Raw genomic sequence first — 18,775 nt, forward strand, 5'->3', positions numbered from 1 at the left:
ACACCCTACTTCCCACCTGAACTGCAATTCTAAGCTCGCTTGCCCGGCTTATTGGCCTGTATCTAGCGAAGAGTCCCGTTAAGAAATAGACGCCAGCAGCGAGCAACAAGCGTAAAAAAGAAGAAGCCCTTCTCGAACGCGTTGATGATGATGACGCTTTGACTGACAAAGAAGCGGGATACAAGACACTAGCTGATTGGCCCACCAATTGGGAAGCAGAGAAGATTCAAAATAAGGTATAAAAGAAAAGTGCATTCGCTCGCAGAGCATTCAGTCTTTTTTATACCATCACTAGTAATTCTCGGTTATTTGAAAAGATCGTTTTCTTACTTTTGCACTTAGCCGAAGCAAACAGCCTTTTTCAAGGCTCTAAGAGTTAATAATAATGTTCTCCTTCAGTCGCTATCCTTTTGGATTAGAAGGCTCTTCAGTGGAAGGGCTGAGATACAGTCTACATCCCCTGCTGAGCCAACTTGTGGTTTATTTCAGGCAGTCCTTCAGTGGGAAGGTTGCCATTGTCGAGGCTAATATTTCGTGACCGGACAGATGCTTCCTGAATTTTGTTTTTTTTTTATAATTCTTGTTCGAGGTAGATTTGATTTCTGTGTCGGTTTGATGAGAAGATTTTGCCAAGGAATGGTATGCAACGCCGATTGTTTATCCAAAATAGTTGATGTGAGAAATTTGGACATATTATGTATCTTAAAGGCATGGTCAAGTCAAGTCCTACGTCCACTTAGCGGTTACGTCACAGACATTACCCACTGTTCGTTTTTTTTTTATCTTTGATACATGGACGAAGTGAGTGGAGGCGAAACGCCTCCCAAAGACAATGTCGTTCCGCGCGATTTTTCCAAGCCCCATCATCTGGTCCCTGGGTTGTTTACTTTCGGCAGAAAGTGAAAAGTATTGATTTTTTAGGAATCAAACGTAACTTGACGCGTCGTTTTCCGAAAACTGATTTTCATCAGATCAATCGGAACAAACTACGTGTAACCGCCCCTACATACCAGGATGCAAATGCTATCGCAAAGACCAGAACTATAATGTGGAATCTTTGGTTTATGTCCCCTCGCGGGAGGTCGAGATTGAAGGCGTAATTAACGCAGCGAGCCTGACTTGCAAGGATGTACTTGCAGGAAAAGGCCGTCTAAAGAATGCCCTGCAGTCTACCGTGGATATTCTGGACTGCAAGGAATTGCATTCAGCAGCTATGGTAGATGGTAAAAAAGTATATTCGAAGTCAGGTTCGCTACGGGTAACGTTTGCCGGTTCGATACTCCCAAAATATGTAGATATCGAAAATATGTTGTTTCCGGTGCGTCTTTTTGTACCCAGAATTTTCAATTGTACCAACTGCAAACAGTTGGGGCACACTGCCGAGTTTTGCGACAACAAGCCCCGTTGTGGCAAATGTTTTGAAAGCATAGGAGGAGTCCTGCCAACAACAAGTTACAAAGTGCGCTTATTGTGGCATGGACCCTCCTCATGGTTTGCAAGAATGCCCGGTGTACAAAAAGCGTACCCAAAAAGTTAAGCGCTCGTTAGTACAGCGCTCTAAGCAGTCGTATGCAGAAATGGTGAAGTCGCAAGACACATCCGCAACTGCCAACGCAACGGCTGCTATTTCAGCTGCCGTTCAAGTAAGTGATTTTTATGATGTCATTTCCATAGACGAATCGGACTCTGACGTAGCCGATATGGATGATTCTGCGGAGGTACACGTACCCGAAAAGAGGAAGAAACTGTCTTCCCCGGGATTGCGCCGTAAGAAAACCAAAATCATCCCTAGAAGCTTGCCTAAATCTGATGGTAATGGGGGATTATTTAAAATTCCGAAGCAACCTGTCTATACTGCTCCTTTTGACCCATGTTGCAGTAAGACATTCCCGCCATTGCCTAAAACTGATGTTACAAAGAAACATCAGTCAAGGAATATCTCTGAGCAGAAAACTGCTACTCGCACTTCCAAGAAAAGAATCTCGTCCAAGCGAGGATTGATATCCTTTAAGGACCTTGTGGATCGTATTTTGAACTTATTCAATATTCCGAATTCATTGAAGCCAATCATTGACCTCTTTATTCCAACAGTTGAAAGTTATCTGAAGCAATTGACTGTTTCATGGCCCCTTCTTGCAGGACTTGTATCTTTCGATGGATAATACGGCCATACAAGATACAATCACTGTGCTGCAGTGGAACTGTCACAGTCTGAAACATAAATTGGACGTGTTTAAGTTTTTAATTCGCAACTCCGATTGCGATATATTTGCACTCTGTGAAACATGGCTTTCTTCTGAAGATGAAATCAACTTCCACGATTTTAACATTATTCGCCAAGATCGGAATGATCATTATGGTGGCGTTCTTTTGGGAATCAAAAATCTCACACTTTCTACAGAATTCCCATTCCGACTGTTAATGGTTTAGAAATCGTCGCTTGCCAAGTAAATGTAAAGAATAAAGACCTTTGCATAGCTTCAGTGTATATTCCCCAAATGCCTCACTTAATCGTCGGCATCTTTGGAGCGCAGTCTCTCTTTTATCATCCCCAGTTTTAATACTGGGTGATATGAATGCACATGGTATTGCATCGGGCGAAACTAGAGACGATAGCAGAGCGCCTATTTTCTATGATTTGTGCGACGATTTCAACTTGAATATTTTGAACACAGGCGAAGTAACTCGAATAGGACCTCAAGGTCAGGAAAGTCGAATAGATCTGTCTTTATGCTCTAATTCACTATCATTAGATTGCACGTGGAAGGTAATCCAAGATCCCCATGGTAGTGACCACATGCCGATAGTCACCACAATCAAAAGTGGCTATCAACGATCAGTGCCAGTAAATGTTACTTTCGACCTCACGAAAACATCGACTGGGAAAATTTGCATCGGCGGTAAAAATTGGTATTGAATCAACTGATACTCTTCCACCTTTGGATGAATATCGATTCCTTACTGAGTTAATTCATAAAAGCGCACTAGAAGCTCAGAAACGACGCGTTCCAAGTACATCTGTCATAAGAAGACCAGCCACCCCTGGATGGGATGATGAATGTACTAAGTTGTATTCCGAGAAATCTGATGCCTTCAAGGCTTTCCGTAAACACGGAAGGTCTGAGCTTTTCGAAGAGTATTTGAGGCTTGAAAGAAAGCTCAAAAATCTTCTCAAGGCTAAAAAAGTAGCTACTGGCGACGTTTTGTTGAGGGACTATCACGAGAAACCTCAATGACAACACTTTGGAAAACGGCCCGCAACATGCGGAACCGCATTTCCACCAATGAGAGTGAAGAATACTCCAATCGGTGGATATTCAACTTCGCAATAAAGGTCTGCCCAGATTCCGTACCAGCAGAACCGCTATTTCGAGAATCAGTCACTGATCCCGGTTCTTTGGGTGGACCATTCTCAATGCTGGAACTTTCTATGTCTCTTCTTTCATCAAACAATTCTTCTCCGGGATGCGATAACATCAAATTCAATCTTCTTAAAAACCTCCCAGATATCGCAAAAAGACGATTACTTGACCTGTACAACTGTTTCATGGAGTACAACATCGTACCACCAGAATGGCGCCAGGTCAAAGTAATAGCTATTCAAAAGCCTGGGAAACCAGTGTCTGATCACAATTCATACCGACCGATTGCCATGCTATCGTGCATGAGGAAATTATTGGAGAAAATGATCCTTTCAAGAATTGACCATTGGGTCGAGCAAAATGCATTACTGTCAAATACTCAATTCGGGTTTCGAAAAGGTAAAGGAACAAATGACTGTCTAGCGCTGCTCTCTTCAGATATACAGCTGGCCTTTGCGCACAAGGAGCAACTGGCTTCAGTTTTCTTGGATATTAAGGGCGCTTTTGATTCTGTTTCCATAGAAGTACTGTCGGAAAATTTGCACAGTAGTGGATTACCCGTTATTTTGAATAATTTCTTGTACAATTTGTTGTCAGTAAAACATATGAACTTTACTCTCGGCACTCTGACAACTTCCAGAAATAGCTACATGGTCCTTCCCCAAGGTTCATGTTTAAGTCCCTTGCTTTATAATTTCTATGTTAAAGATATTGACAACTGTTTGGAAGGACAATGCACGCTTAGACAACTTGCAGATGATGCCGTGATCTCCCTAAGAGGTTCATGTGCAAATGTCCTGCAAAGACCATTGCAAAATTCCCTAAATAACCTGACTGTTTGGGCCAGACATTTAGGGATCGAGTTCTCTCCACAAAAAACTCAATTGGTAGTGTTTACTAAGAAGCGGTACCCAGCTCAACTGAAACTAAAGCTGTTGAAAGATGACATAAACCAATCTTTATCTTCTAAATACCTTGGGGTCTGGTTTGATTCCAAGTGTACCTGGAAAACCCATTTTGATTATTTGTTAGAGAAATGCCGAAAAAGGATCCATTTTCTCCGTTCTATCTCTGGAACTTGGTGGGGCGCTCACCCGGAAGACCTCATCAAACTTTATAAAACGACTATTCTCTCTGTTTTAGTGTATGGCTCTTGCTGCTTCCTCTCAGCAGCTGATTGCCACCTGATCAAATTGGAACGAATTCAATATCGTTGTTTGCGTATTGCCCTTGGCTGTATGCATTCAACGCATAACATGAGCCTGGAGGTGCTTGCTGGAGTCACTCCTTTAAAGCACCGTTACTGGGAAGCTCTCACTTAGAGTACTGATCAAATGTGGAACAATTAACACACTTGTATTAGAAAACTTCGATAATATGCTTGAACTGGCTCATCGTTCAAGATACCTGCGAGTCTATCTCAACTACATATCGACAGATCTCTGTCTTCCATGTTATAATCCACCTCGAGTTCACTTCGTCAACGACAGTTCCTCAATTGAATACGATCTGTCCATGAAACACGCTATTCAAGGAATACCAGATCATCTTCGACAAATATCTATCCCTTCCACTTTTTCTGAAAAATATGAACATGTCAATTGCAATAACAGATATTTCACTGATGGTTCTCGCATTAACGGATCCACTGGCTTCGGTGTTTTCAACGTAAGCTCAACCACCTTCCGAAAACTTCAGGAACCGTGTTCGGTTTATGTTGCTGAGCTGGCAGCAATTAACTTCGCTTTGGGGATAATTTCCGATCAGCCCGTAGACCATTATTTCATCTTCTCGGATAGTCTTAGTTCTATCGAGGCACTCCGGTCGATGAAACCTGTTAAGCACGCATCTTACTTTCTTACAATCATAAGAGAGCAGATGCGTGATTTGGTTGAAAGATCATTCAAGATTATCTTTGTATGGGTCCCGTCCCATTGCCTAATCTATGACAATGAGAAGGCGGACTCGCTAGCAAAGGTGGGCGCACAGGAAGGTGAAGTTTATGATAGACAAATCTCGAACAATGAGTTTTTCCTATTAGTCCGTCAGAATACTCTTCAAAATTGGCAAATGAATTGGTCACACAATTGGACGATGGCTATTTTCCATAGTTTCCAAAGTTGCTGCGCGAGCGTGGTTCAGAGATAAGGACTTAAGTCGAGGCTTCATTCGCACGATGTCGAGACTTATGTCCAATCACTATTCACTAAACACACATCTCTACAGAATAAACCTGGTCGATAGCAACCTATGTAGGTGCGGAGCCGGTTACGATGACATCGATCAGTTTGGTATTGCTCGGAAAATGACGCCTTAGATACCCTTGTGGCCCGAGGTAAACAGCCCTTCCGGGATATAAGAGGTGTTTTGGGAGATCGCGATGTGATATATATGCAGGCCATCTATGCCTTCCTGTGCTTGGCTGACATCAAAGTTTAATGCCTATATTCTTCTCTTTCTCAGTTTTTTTTTCTTGTCCGATTCTGTTTCTCTGTACCATGTACCCCGAAGCTTTGGCCATCCGGAAGATGTTCCATGACGAACCAAAATCGAGCACGACGCCACGCAAAATCGTTTTCAACGTTCAACGTTAAACGCCCGGATGAGCAGCTGAAATAACCTAAACCCAAATCCCTACCCCGTCCGTCCTGTATTAAGTTTTTTAACCTTGAGTCGCCACGAGTATTATGGTCTATGTCCCCTCCCAACTAACTGTTAAGATAAGATGATATACCATGTAAAAATATCATACTTGAGAATTGCGGCTCCGCAAAGTGTCATACACGACTGAGCCTACCAAATAAATGAACTGGTAAAAAAAAAAACTTTTTGAACACGAACACGCGTTCTCGTGTTCAGATGCATCTTTGGCCATGCGTATTCACGTGCATGATGCCCATCAAACTGGTGGTCAAGAAAGACGAGGAGTGCACAAACGCCAGCTACATCCCGTGGGAACCTAGCGAAGTCAGCATGTTTGAGGACATGCATAGTTACAGCGAACCCCGCATAAGCTGTTACTAACCCTAGCAATAAGGCAAATGTAGTACTAACGGGAGCCCTCCTTAGCCTAGCGGTAAGATGCACGGCTATAAAACAAGAGCATGCTAAGGGTGGCTAGGTTCGATTCCCGGTGCCGGTCTAGGAAATTTTCGGTTTGGAAATTGTCTCGACTTCCCTGGGCATAAAAGTATCATCGTGTTAGCCTCATGATATACGAATTCATAAATGGTAACATGTCTTAGAAACCTCGCGGTTAATAACTTTGGAAGTGCTGCATGAACACTAAGCAGCACTTCCACAGGGGGGTGTAATGCCAATAAGAAGAAGAAGAAGTACTAACGTGAACGACAATGAATCATTCTGGTAAAAACAGTCGAACGTCGAGGTTATTCGCAACGAATCGATGACAGTCCATCGGAGTAGGTTTGATCCACCGCCGGGGACTATCCGAGTAGTCCGCGATCAAGGAGGAAGCTGAATGGCTCAACGGTTAAGCAGGAAGCCAAATGCTTCAAGGGCAATGGAAATCTGTTAATCGGGGTATGCTCGGTCTACCACCGCGGACTACATCGTGGCGTGCGAATGCACCGGCTTCGGGTCGTCGGGTCACAATTAAACCGGAAGCTATCTCCACCCGGAATCTTTGGACCAACCTCAATACTCGTCCGTAAGCTGATCTCTAAATATGCTGATCACACACATCGCCTCAATTTGTCGAGCTGGGTCAATTGGTATATAACACTATGGGTTTCCAGGCCAATCTATAAACAGTTTGTTTTTGAAGCCAACACATAGCCCTTAGGTACACATAGATAAGAAAATCAAAACATTTCTTTTAACTTTATATATAAAAAGTTATTTTTTATAGAAATAGATAATAAGCAGTGTTGGTTAAAACTCAAATTCTCAAATCTGATCCACGATTCAAAACAAGCGCGAGACAAACCTCACCAGACTCATGGCCCAGAGAATCGTCCATGATTCGACTCGCAATTTGCATCATTACGTGATTTTTGCGTGTTCTTCTTCGTTAATTTCATCGGAATAACTTTCTTTGCTTAAAACAATGGATGGAACAAATCCATACGTAAACATAAAATACGCTTCGATTGGGTATTGACACTTTTTGGAGCGAAATCATTTTTCGACGAATGAGCGAAACGATGCGTGATGCTCTCCATGCAGAATCGCAAGCGAGTCAGCTCGTGCATGAGTCTTCGGTGAGCCAAAAAAAAAAATCAGTTCTATTATATCTCATGTCTAGTACAGTCATGACTATAATAGCTTTTTTTTGCCGAAGCCACGAAGTACATAAGTTAGGGTCCGAAGATGTACCTCGATGCTTTGTTTGTCCGGTTGAAAAATGAATCGGCACTGGTGGCATTTGGTAAAGAAACATTGGTTTCTAATTAATTTCTTATGGGCCAAGACCCTCTGAACAAATTTGCTAAATAATACATGTGAGAAAAAATATGATTTATGAGAAATATTAACGACCTTACAGTTCTTCTAGATTGTTAACATGAATAAAACAATGAGTGGAAACCAAAAAATAATCAAGGAAAATTTAGTTAGGGTGGTATTTAAGAAGTAGTTAAAGTTCAGGTTAACCGCGTTAAAAATACCAAGATGTATCTGGACTCAACGATATACATAATAAATACGAATATAAAAATCTACTGGAAACCGTATTCCTTGGCGATCGGCGGCATTGTAACGATTGAAAACAAAAGTGTACATGTGTCTCCCACACGCTACATCGCGGAACAACACCAACACCAAGTCAGGTGACCGTATCTTCTCTCCCAGCCAGTAATCACAGCAGCTGCGGGAAAAGTCATTTTCTCATATTTTCCTGATGGCTCATATCCTAGTCTTGTGGCTGATTTGCAATCTTCATCCCCAGCACTAATGGTCCCCATTTCAACGAATTATCACTCAGTGGAAAGATTTTCGCAAACAGCAACACAACCGGCATTCACCCAAACGGTCAGGGGTCTCTAATTGTACCAAACTCACTCACTAAACCCGACACCAATTTGCGACGCTTATCCGGAAACAGTCGACCAAACGCACGGAAATTCCAAACTAAAACGTCATCGTGAAAAATTTTTGACAACAATAAACGATTCAATCTTCTTCCCTCGCTCTCGCATAGACTCCGAGACTGTGACACAGGATTTGCTCTCAATTGGCACGCAGTCAGTCGATGGATGCCTCTGCTCTTCCTGTTCGGAGGGGGTGGTTGTCACTCGTATTCCTTTATAGTCTGTTGCATCAGCCAGACCACCACCAGAGATTCCCTCCACTTGCTTTTGCTTTCTTCTAAGCCGCTATAATCACGTATCCCACTCTCCAAACTCGACCTGTTCTCACCTTGCAAGGACCTCGCTCTCTGCTCGATGGGAAAGTCACGCGTTTTCATAGTGTGAAGGAATGTGGATCCACGTGGGCGGAAAGGACGTCTATCAATGTTGAATCGAAAGCTCATGGTGCGAAAGCTTTGACGGTGTAATGGAGCTTTACAGCAATTATCTTAATGATAAGACAAAGTTTATGCCATTTTAATGAAATTATGATTGAATTAATTTTATTGAAATTGAGAAATATTTCTTCGAACTTGAGTAAACTTGAGTAAACTATCGTTATTTGATAATTTGAAAATCAAATATTTAACCACAACAAAGACTCCTAAAGATTATCTAGTGAAAGCTTTGGCGGTGTAATCGAGCTTCATAATATTCTAAAATATATTTTGTTTACTACTAGGTAGATAGGAATTCAACCAAAGATGGGTAATTTATGCTTTTATGAACAGTAAAGACAAACTGTGCTTTCTAAGAGCACAGTAGTTCAACAATTGCAACCAATAAAGATTCTTATTAGTAATATGATTCCAACATAAAAGTGTAAAACAAATGATAGATAAATACGAGATAGTCCACTCTTGAATATCCCATCCAAGTAATTAGCGAATAACTTTTCTTGCACCCAAAAAAACAAATCTTACAATTATTGTATAAAATCTATACTATATGGTTCTGCAAGGTTTTATACAAGAAATGTAAGATTTTTATACAAATACTGTATTAAAAACCTAGCGGTAATGATGCCTTTCTCGCTCATTATAAAATGTGTCGAGAAAAAATCTTTAGAGAGGTCAATAGAACAAATATAAAGCAATTATTGGGTTGTGACTGTCATATAGACTTCCATAAATGTGGCAAAATTGGATCGTGAAGAAATCATATCAAAACTGTCATGAAACCGGGTGTAGAAGAAAACAGGGGCAGATAAAATTCGAACATGCTAAAAATCGAATCATCACCGTATCTTGTACATATTCGTTCATGGTATGATACTATGGCATTGGGCAGTATGGCAGTAATTTTATTTGAAGTTAAATTGTAAACAAATAATAAATCAGAAGCCTGAATGCGTGCATTTTTGAAAAAATAAAAACCAAAAATAGTGAACTATTTAAATTAAACATGTTCCTAATTCTGAAAAAAAATCACGGTGTCTTCGAAATATTGAGAATGTACTTGTAGACGAGTTTGTACAATTCCATTTAATTCCACTACTTTATTGTACCTTTGACAGTACGTATTTCGACCTCAACAGTAAGGCCGTCTTCAGTGTCTCGTACTTGACTCGACTCCTATTTAAATTTGTATTTGAGCGTTATTCATCATCATGGGATAATAGTAAAAGAGTAGAAAATGGGATTACCTGATAACTTTTCCCTAAAACCACAAACGCTCATTATTGATGGAATTTATTCATTTAACGATAATTCAAACTACGGACAAAATTAGCTCAAATCCTATTTTTGGTTGCGTATGAAAAGCTTGTGGTAAATAGAAGACGCCGGAGGCTAACTGGGTGACTAAATGCTTTGAATTGCTCCGATTAAAGCAGTCATCTTCTAACTCACTTACCAATTGAGTCGCTTAGCCAGATGTATGTGAATAATAGACAGTCACATATACATTCCTTCCAGTCGTTATAAATTATGAGCCCAAGCACAAAACGTCTGACTAGAATCTCGTAAATAGGAATAATCTCTTGTTATATTATTATTTATTCAGACTAAGGCCCAAGTGGCCTGTGCGGTATATAAGAGTCTTCTCCATTCGGCTCGGTCCATGGCTACACGTTGCCAGCCACGCAGTCTATGGAGGGTCCGCAAGTCATCTTCCACCTGATCGATCCACCTTGCCCGCTGCACACCTCGCCTTCTTGTGCCCGTCGGATCGTTGTCGAGAACCATTTTCACCGGGTTATTGTCCGACATTCTGGCTACGTGACCGGCCCACCGCAGTCGTCCGATTTTCGCGGTGTGAACGATGGATGGTTCTCCCAACAGCTGATGCAATTCGTGGTTCATTCGCCTCCTCCACGTACCGTCCGCCATCTGCACCCCACCATAGATGGTACGCAGCACTTTCCTTTCGAAAACTCCAAGTGCGCGTTGGTCCTCCACGAGCATCGTCCAGGTCTCGTGTCCGTAGAGGACTACCGGTCTAATGAGCGTTTTGTAGATTGTCAGTTTGGTACGGCGGCGAACTCTATTTGATCGGAGCGTCTTGCGGAGTCCAAAGTATGTACGATTTCCAGACACTATACGTCTCCGAAATTCTCTGCTGGTATCATTTTCGGCAGTCACCAGTGAGCCCAAGTACACAAATTCTTCTACCACCTCGATTTCGTCACCACCGATGCCTACTCGCGGTGGGTGGCTCACATTGTCTTCTCTTGAACCTCTTCCTATCATGTACTTCGTCTTCGACGTGTTGATGACTAGTCCGATCCGCTTGGCTTCCCTCTTCAGTCTGATGTACACAGTATTAATATTCCTGTAAATTTACGTTTATTTTCATGCACATATTTGGAGCATGAAAATAAACGCAAAAATGAGTCAGATAGGAAATTTACACGGATTGAAACTGTAGTCATGTGAAATTACATGACATGTAGTTTCAATTGAATCTTTGTAATTGTTTAATTTTACACGATCGTGTAAATTTAAACAATGATTTAATTTTATATTACGTTTGTTGTATTTTTGCTTTGAATATTTGGGGCTTTCTGCAGAAAAAAATTTAGGGATTCAAATGGTCGATTTAAGCAAAAATTAGAAAAGGGCGTAACAGTGATCATTCCATATACATAAACGCAGAACTGATATCTTAACATTTTGGCTTCAAGTATTGGTCTGGAGTATTAATATGCAATATGAAGGTACCGTACATTTGTATAATGTTTTTTCTTCCTCAAACGAAAATTTTCCTCGAAATAGTCTGTTTTTCTAACCAATTAGCTTGAATGGAATCGTATGAGTTAATAAAACAGTTGGAATCGAGTTCTATAAATTTACTAGTCGACGCGGCAGACGTTGTCCTGCATAGTAGGCGAAAATGCGTGTTATTAAGGTCACTCCTGACAGAATCCAAGTTTCAAAGTGCTCGCGTTTTCGGGAGCACACCACTCGATACGGAAGCAACGCCCAACTGTCATTTTTATTTTTTCACGCATGCTGCGACGCAGCAAAGTTAAGTCAACAAAAATGACAGTTGTGCACCGCCTCCGTATCGAGTGGTGCGCCCCCGAAAACGCGAGCACTTTGAAACTTGGATTCTGTCAGGAGTGACCTTAACTGCCCATGCGAAACTTCCATACGAATTATAGTAATAGTTTTTCACAATTTACTCAACTTAACTAATAATTTTCATATCGTTCCCGTTGGGAACGATAACGGACATATTTGCCGAAGAAATGGAGCAAATCCATCCAGCCGTTTTAGAGTTATGCGGATACGAACACAGACCATTTCATTTTTATTATATAGATTTATAATTCATACATGCAATTACACAAATCATTTCTTAATAATGCTAGTTTATCAGGGTATCAGCCTCTCATTTCAAATTTCGACAAATCAGAATAGGCAGAATACTTGGTGTCTAGAACTCAAGTGTTTGGTCATATGTCCTGCCACTGACTTAACACTTTGTTCCAACGAATCACAAGATAAAAACGAACAGCGGAAAACACGCCGAAACTTCAAATTGAATTATTGCTGACGCAGATGCCTTTTGAATAAATCCAAAGATTTGCACAATAATCCACACTCCGGAATTGCATTTTCCAATCACTTTAACTGTGCAAAGTTAAACATGTCGTAACAAAAAAATGATGCACCACCGCATTGAATGAGAAAAACTGAAGTGCTATGCTTTCTGATGTTGCTGTAATTTTACACGATGATTGAAAATTAAATTGATATTGATTGAAAATTCAACGAATATATATTTATTTTTAAAGTAGCTTTTGAAAAATACACTGTACTGTAAAATCATGTGGAATAAAATTTAAAATTATGTGTTTTTCGATGCTCTAATTATGTGCATTAAAATACACTCAATTTTCAATCACATTAAATTTCAATCAGTTCATTATTACAGCAATTATAAAAATCTACTCAATTTTCAATCAAATTATTGATTCAATCAATTTATTATTACATTATTTCTAATTTACAGGCCATGTAAATTTAATTATTTTTTGCTGTGTAGGCTTCCTCCATCTTCTCAAAATTACGTGCCATAATATCTATGTCGTCGACGAAGCCAAATAGCTGGACGGACTTATTGAAAATTGTACCACTCGTGTTAATCCCTGCACTTCCCCTTCCAAAGCGATGTTGAATAGCAAACACGAAATACCATCACCTTGCCGTAACCCTCTGCGGGTTTCGAAGGGACTCGAGAATGCCCCTGAAACTCGAACTACGCACATCACCCGATCCATCGTCGCTTTGATCAACCGTGTCAGTTTATCCGGAAAACCGTGTTCGTGTATTAGCTGCCATAGCTGGTTCCGATCGATTGTATCATATGCGGCTTTGAAGTCAATGAATAGATGATGTGTGGGCACGTTGTATTCGCGGCACTTCTGCAGTACTTGGCGAATGGCGAACACCTGGTCCGTGGTGGAGCGTTCGCCCGTAAAACCCGCCTGGTACTGAACCACGAGCTCCCTTGCAGTTGGTGCTAGTCGACGGCATAAAATTTGGGAGAGTACCTTGTAGGCGGCGTTCAGCAATGTGATTGCACGGTAGTTGCTACAATCCAGCTTATCGCCCTTTTTGTAGATCGGACACACGACACCTTCCATCCACTCCTGCGGCAAAACTTCCTCCTACCAAATCTTGGTAATGACCCAGTGTAGCTAGCCAGTGCCTCACCACCGTGTTTAAATAGCTCTCCTGGTAGTTGGTCAACCCCAGGGGCTTTGTTGTTCTTTAGCCGGCCAATCTCCTCCTGGATTTCCTGGAGATCCGGAGCCGGTAGAATTATGTCCTGCGCGCGTTCCCCCAGGTCCATCACCATACCGCCATCTTCGTCTACCACATCGCCATTCAGGTGCTCTTCGTAGTGCTGCCGCCACCTTTGGATCACCTCACGCTCGTTCGCAAGAAGGTTCCCGTTTATGTCCTTACACATATCAGGCTGTGGCACGTGGCCCTTACGTGAACGGTTCAACTTCTCATAGAACTTTCGTGTGTTATTAGTGCGGTACAGTTGCTCCGTCTCTTCACGGTCTCGATCTTCCTGCTGACGCTTTTGCCTCCGGAAAATCGAGTTTTGTCTACCACGGTTGCGGTGCTACCAATGGCGGATCGAATATCTCTCCAGCCATCTTCAAGAGACGCTGCGCCTAGCTGCTCTTCCGTTGGGAGTGCCACTTCCAGCTGCTGCGCGTATTCTTGGGCTAGTCTACCGTCTTGTAGCCGCCCAATATTAAACCGCGGCGTTCGACTTCGACGCGTGCTGTACACCGTCTAGAGTTTTGAGCGCAGGCATACTGCAACGAGGTAGTGGTCGGATTCAATATTCGCACTGCGGTAAGTGCGGACATTCGTGATGTCGGAGAAGAATTTACCGTCGATTAGAAAATGGTCGATTTGGTTTTCCGTTTCTTGGTTAGGTGATCTCCATGTGGCCTTGTGGATATTTTTGCGGGGAAAGAAGGTGCTTCGGACTACCATTCCGCGGGAGGCTGTGAAGTTTATGCATCGATGGCCGTTGTCATTCGATACGGTGTGCAGACTATCCGGTCCGATGACCGGTCTATACATTTCCTCCCTTCCTACCTGCGCGTTCATATCACCGATGACGATTTTGACGTCCCGCAGTGGGCATCCATCGTATGTCTGCTCCAGCTGTGCGTAGAACGCTTCTTTCTCGTCGTCGGGTCTCCCTTCGTGTGGGCAGTGCACGTTGATGATGCTATAGTTGAAGAAACGGCCTTTAATCCTCAGCTTGCACATCCTTGCGTTGACTGGCTGTCACCCAATCACGCGTTGGCGCATCTTTCCCAGCACTATGAAGCCGGTTCCCAGCTCGTTGCTGGTGCCACAGCTTTGGTAGAAGGTAGCCGCCCGATGCCCGCTTTTCCACACTTTCTGTCCTGTCCAGCAAATCTCCTGCAGCGCCACGACGTCGAAGTTGCGGGGATGTAATTCATCGTAGATCATCCTGTCGCAACCTGCGAAACCTAGCGACTTGCAGTTCCATCTCTTGTACTAACCAGACAACCACACATCGCATAAGAATGCACGATCAAAATCGTTTACCGATCCAAATTTCATCAAAATTACATTGTTGTGCGAAGCTCATCAGTTAATTAATAAATTTACACGCACAGTAGGCTATTTTACGAGTTAATTCCAGTTTCATTTGTTGACATCGCATATTCCTGCAATCAAACTCAAATGAAATCGGATTATCTGTCAAACAGAGTTTGTTATCACAAACTACATCGCAATGTAGAACGAACAAATTCGCATAAAAATCGTGCACATCGCATAAACTAGCGTGCAACGTCGGATAAGAAATACACATATATCGCCTCCACTTTTGTACGTAAAAAGCATTTTCGCGACTGGTAAGCGATGAAATTTGTGCGCATGGGCATCGTATATGAGAAAATCAATTCTATTATGCATGCATTCTGGTTGTCTGGGTATCATATAATTATTCGACATCTATACGCTAAGAAAGTGAGATGGTAAATTCATCACACCTGGAAATAACTTGCATTTCACAGAAAAATTCACAAAAAATCGTATCACAACTTTCGAGACCCCGATTTTAAAATGGCGCAAATTTGCGCAAGATTTTATTTCGGGATTACAAAATATGGATGTATATCTAGAGGCTATGTACTGAAATATTACCGAAAATCGCCAAATAACGATATGCCAGACCAATGAAATTGTGAGTTTTTCATCTTTTTTTTATTCAAAAGTAACAACTATTAATTCCTCCATATACACTCAACCCTCTTTTTACGTCACTTATTGGGGGGACGTGAACCGAATGTGACGTAAAAAGAATTTTTGCTAAAATTTCAATTATTACACTTAATTTATTGATCGTTGGATACTTTTAAATACCTTCACTTGTGTCTTACATGAGGTATTGTAGGATCTCTTCACATTCAGGCGTATGAGATGTAATACGATCTCCAAATTGTCCTGGAGTTTGAATCAAATGCTCTACCGAATCAACCAAGGCTTTCACGATGTTCCCAGCCTCGGTGTCAACTCAATTTTGTCCTTCGATTATTTGTCTTTCACTTGCGTCTTCAATTCTTCCATGTATGAAGTTGTAAGATCTCCAAATTGTTCTGGATTTTGAATCAAATGGTCTGCCGAAGCTACTGAGGCTTGCATGATGTCCTCAGCCGCGGTATCATCCCAATCATGCCCTCTGAGTATTTGTCTGTTACTTGCGTCTCAAGTCCAGATATATGAGAGGTTTTAAGATCTCCAAATTTGTCCTGGAGTTTGAATCATATGGTCTACCAAATCAACCAAAGCTTTCATGATGTCCTAAGCCGTAGTATCAACCCAAACATGTACTTCAAGGATTTGTCTTTCACTTGCGTCTCAAAACAAGACATACGAGGTGTTGTAAGACCTCCAAATAGTCCTGGAGTTTGAATCAAATGGTCTAATGAATCAACCAAGGCTTCCATGATGTCCTCAGCCGCGGTGTTAAACTAAATTTGTCTTCTTGGTTTTGGTCTTTCACTTACGTCTCAAATACAGGCATATGCGATGTTGTATAATCTCCAAATTGTCCTGGAGTTTACATCAAATGGTCTATCGAATCAACCGAAGCCTTCATGATGTCCTAAGCCGTGGTATCAACCCAAATATGTACTTCAAGGATTTGTCTTTCACTTGCGTCTCAAAACAAGACATACGAGGTGTTGTAAGATCTCCAAATTGTCCTGGAATTTGAATTAATTATTATTATTTAATCAGACTAAGGCCGAAGTGGCCTGTGCGGTATATAAGAGTCTTCTCCATTCGGCTCGGTCCATGGCTACACGTCGCCAACCACGCAGTCTACGGAGGGTCCGCAAGTCATCTTCCACCTGATCGATCCACCTTGCCCGCTGCGCACCTCGCCTTATTGTGCCCGTCGGATCGTTGTCGAGAACCATTTTTACCGGGTTACTGGATTATCTCTTATATTGTTCGTAATGATTGGTTTTCTAGGCGGCTTATTGGGCCTGCGCAAACCTCCTGTCTCGTCGGAGGGCCGTCGTGTCAGGGCTGTTTAGCGTCCCACCTAACACCAGGACTTGGGCTTGTGCGCTTTAAGCGGCACACGGTCGCTTTGGTGGGGCCTACTTGCGGATACATGCAGCTTTTTATAGAGGTTTAACAGGGCCCACTGTCAAACCCCACCACATCCTAGGCAAGCCCCATAACTCGCAGATGGCCTGGGGAGGGATCGTCAAGCCCTTGGACATAGTCCCTGCTGCCCACAAATTTGAATTTGAATTAAATAGTCTACTAATTCAACCAAGGCTTCCATGATGACTTCAGTCGCGGTATCAACTCAATTATGACCTCCGAGTATTTGTCTTTCACTTGCGTCTCAAAACAAGACATATGAGGTGTTATAAGACCTCCAAATTTTCCTGCAGTTTGAATCAAATGGTCTAATGAATCAACCAAGGCTTCCAGGATGTCCTCAGCCACGGTATCATCAAAATCATGCCCTCCGAGTATTTGTCTTTCACTTGAGTCCCAAGTCCAGGTATATGAAATGTTTTAAGGTCTCCATATTGTTCTGGAGTTTGAATCAAATGGTATGCCGAATCAACTAAGGCTTCCATGATGTCCCCAGCAGCGATGTCAACCTAATTTGCGCTTCTGAGTATTAGTCTTTCACTAACGTCTCAAATACAGGCATATGAGATATTTTAAAATCTCCAAATTATCCTGGAGTTTGAATCAAATAGTCTACCGAATCAAACAAGGCTTTCACGATGTCCTCAGCTGCGGTGTGAAGCCAATTTTGTCTTTCACTTGCGTCTCAAATTTTAGCATGTAAGATGTAGTAAGATCTTCAGATCGTCCTGGAGTTTGAATCAAATGGTCTACCAAATTAACCAAGGCTTCCATGATGTCTTCAGTCGCGGTATCAACTCAATTATAATCTCCGAGTATTTGTCTTTCACTTGTCTCAAATCAAGGCATATGAGGTGTTGTAAGATCTCAAAGTTGTCTTGGAATTTGGATAGCTTTCGAATTGCGTCTCAAATTCCGCCATGATGTTGAAAGACCTCCCAATTGTTCTATAGATTGAATCAAATGGTCCACTGAATCCAACTAGGCTTGCATCTTGCCCCAGCCACGATATCAACCCCATTATGTCCACTAAGTGTATTTAGATTACTTTCCAAATGAACAACGACTTCCATGATGTCCTTAGCAACGGTATCACCCCAATTGTGTTCTCCTAGTATTGATGGTTTACTTGCCATCCTACAAATTGCCCTAGAGTAGGATCCAAATAGTCTACCAAATCAAACTCGCCTGGAACTATGTCCCAAATGAAGATGTGTTCCCAATTTTTTTTATCTTTATAAGCGAGGCTTTCAGCCCTAGACTGTCTCACATCGGTTCCCAATTATGTCATCCGACTACATGTACACAATTTATTCATGAAGATGACATGTTCCGGATCTCCAATCTGCGCTATGTTCCCAGCAACCAATCGCGTCCTCCAAGCACATTTCTTGTATATGAAATGCGATATTCTGAGCCTTCCAAATTGATCTGGAGTGTGAACAAATAGTCCTCAGTCCTCTAGTCCGTGTCCTTAGAGCCCATGCACGTGTTTTGTATATGCCTGGATTTGAGACGCAAGTGAAAGAAAAATATTCGAAGAACATAAATGGATTGATACCGCGGCTGGGGACATCATGGCAACATTGGTTGATCCGGTAGACTATTTGATACAAACTTCGGGATAAATGGAGATCTTAGAACAACTCATATCCTACATTTGAGACGCCAGTGAACGACAAATACTCAGAGG

At 41.9% G+C, this 18,775-nt stretch overlaps 1 protein-coding gene across 1 annotated transcript in view; it reads right to left on the reverse strand.

Annotated features, from left to right (window-relative positions):
- The window catches only part of LOC134219929 (uncharacterized), a 536,387-nt gene extending 527,940 nt beyond the window's left edge, over nucleotides 1-8,447 (reverse strand). Inside the window, exon 1 of the mRNA XM_062698833.1 lies at nucleotides 8,389-8,447. The gene's annotated coding sequence lies outside the window, so the exon portion shown is untranslated. The remainder of the gene's footprint in view (nucleotides 1-8,388) is intronic.
- Nucleotides 8,448-18,775: the final 10,328 nt, after the last annotated feature.

The sequence above is a fragment of the Armigeres subalbatus genome, chromosome 3, assembly GCF_024139115.2.
Source record: "Armigeres subalbatus isolate Guangzhou_Male chromosome 3, GZ_Asu_2, whole genome shotgun sequence".
Lineage (NCBI taxonomy): Eukaryota > Metazoa > Arthropoda > Insecta > Diptera > Culicidae > Armigeres > Armigeres subalbatus.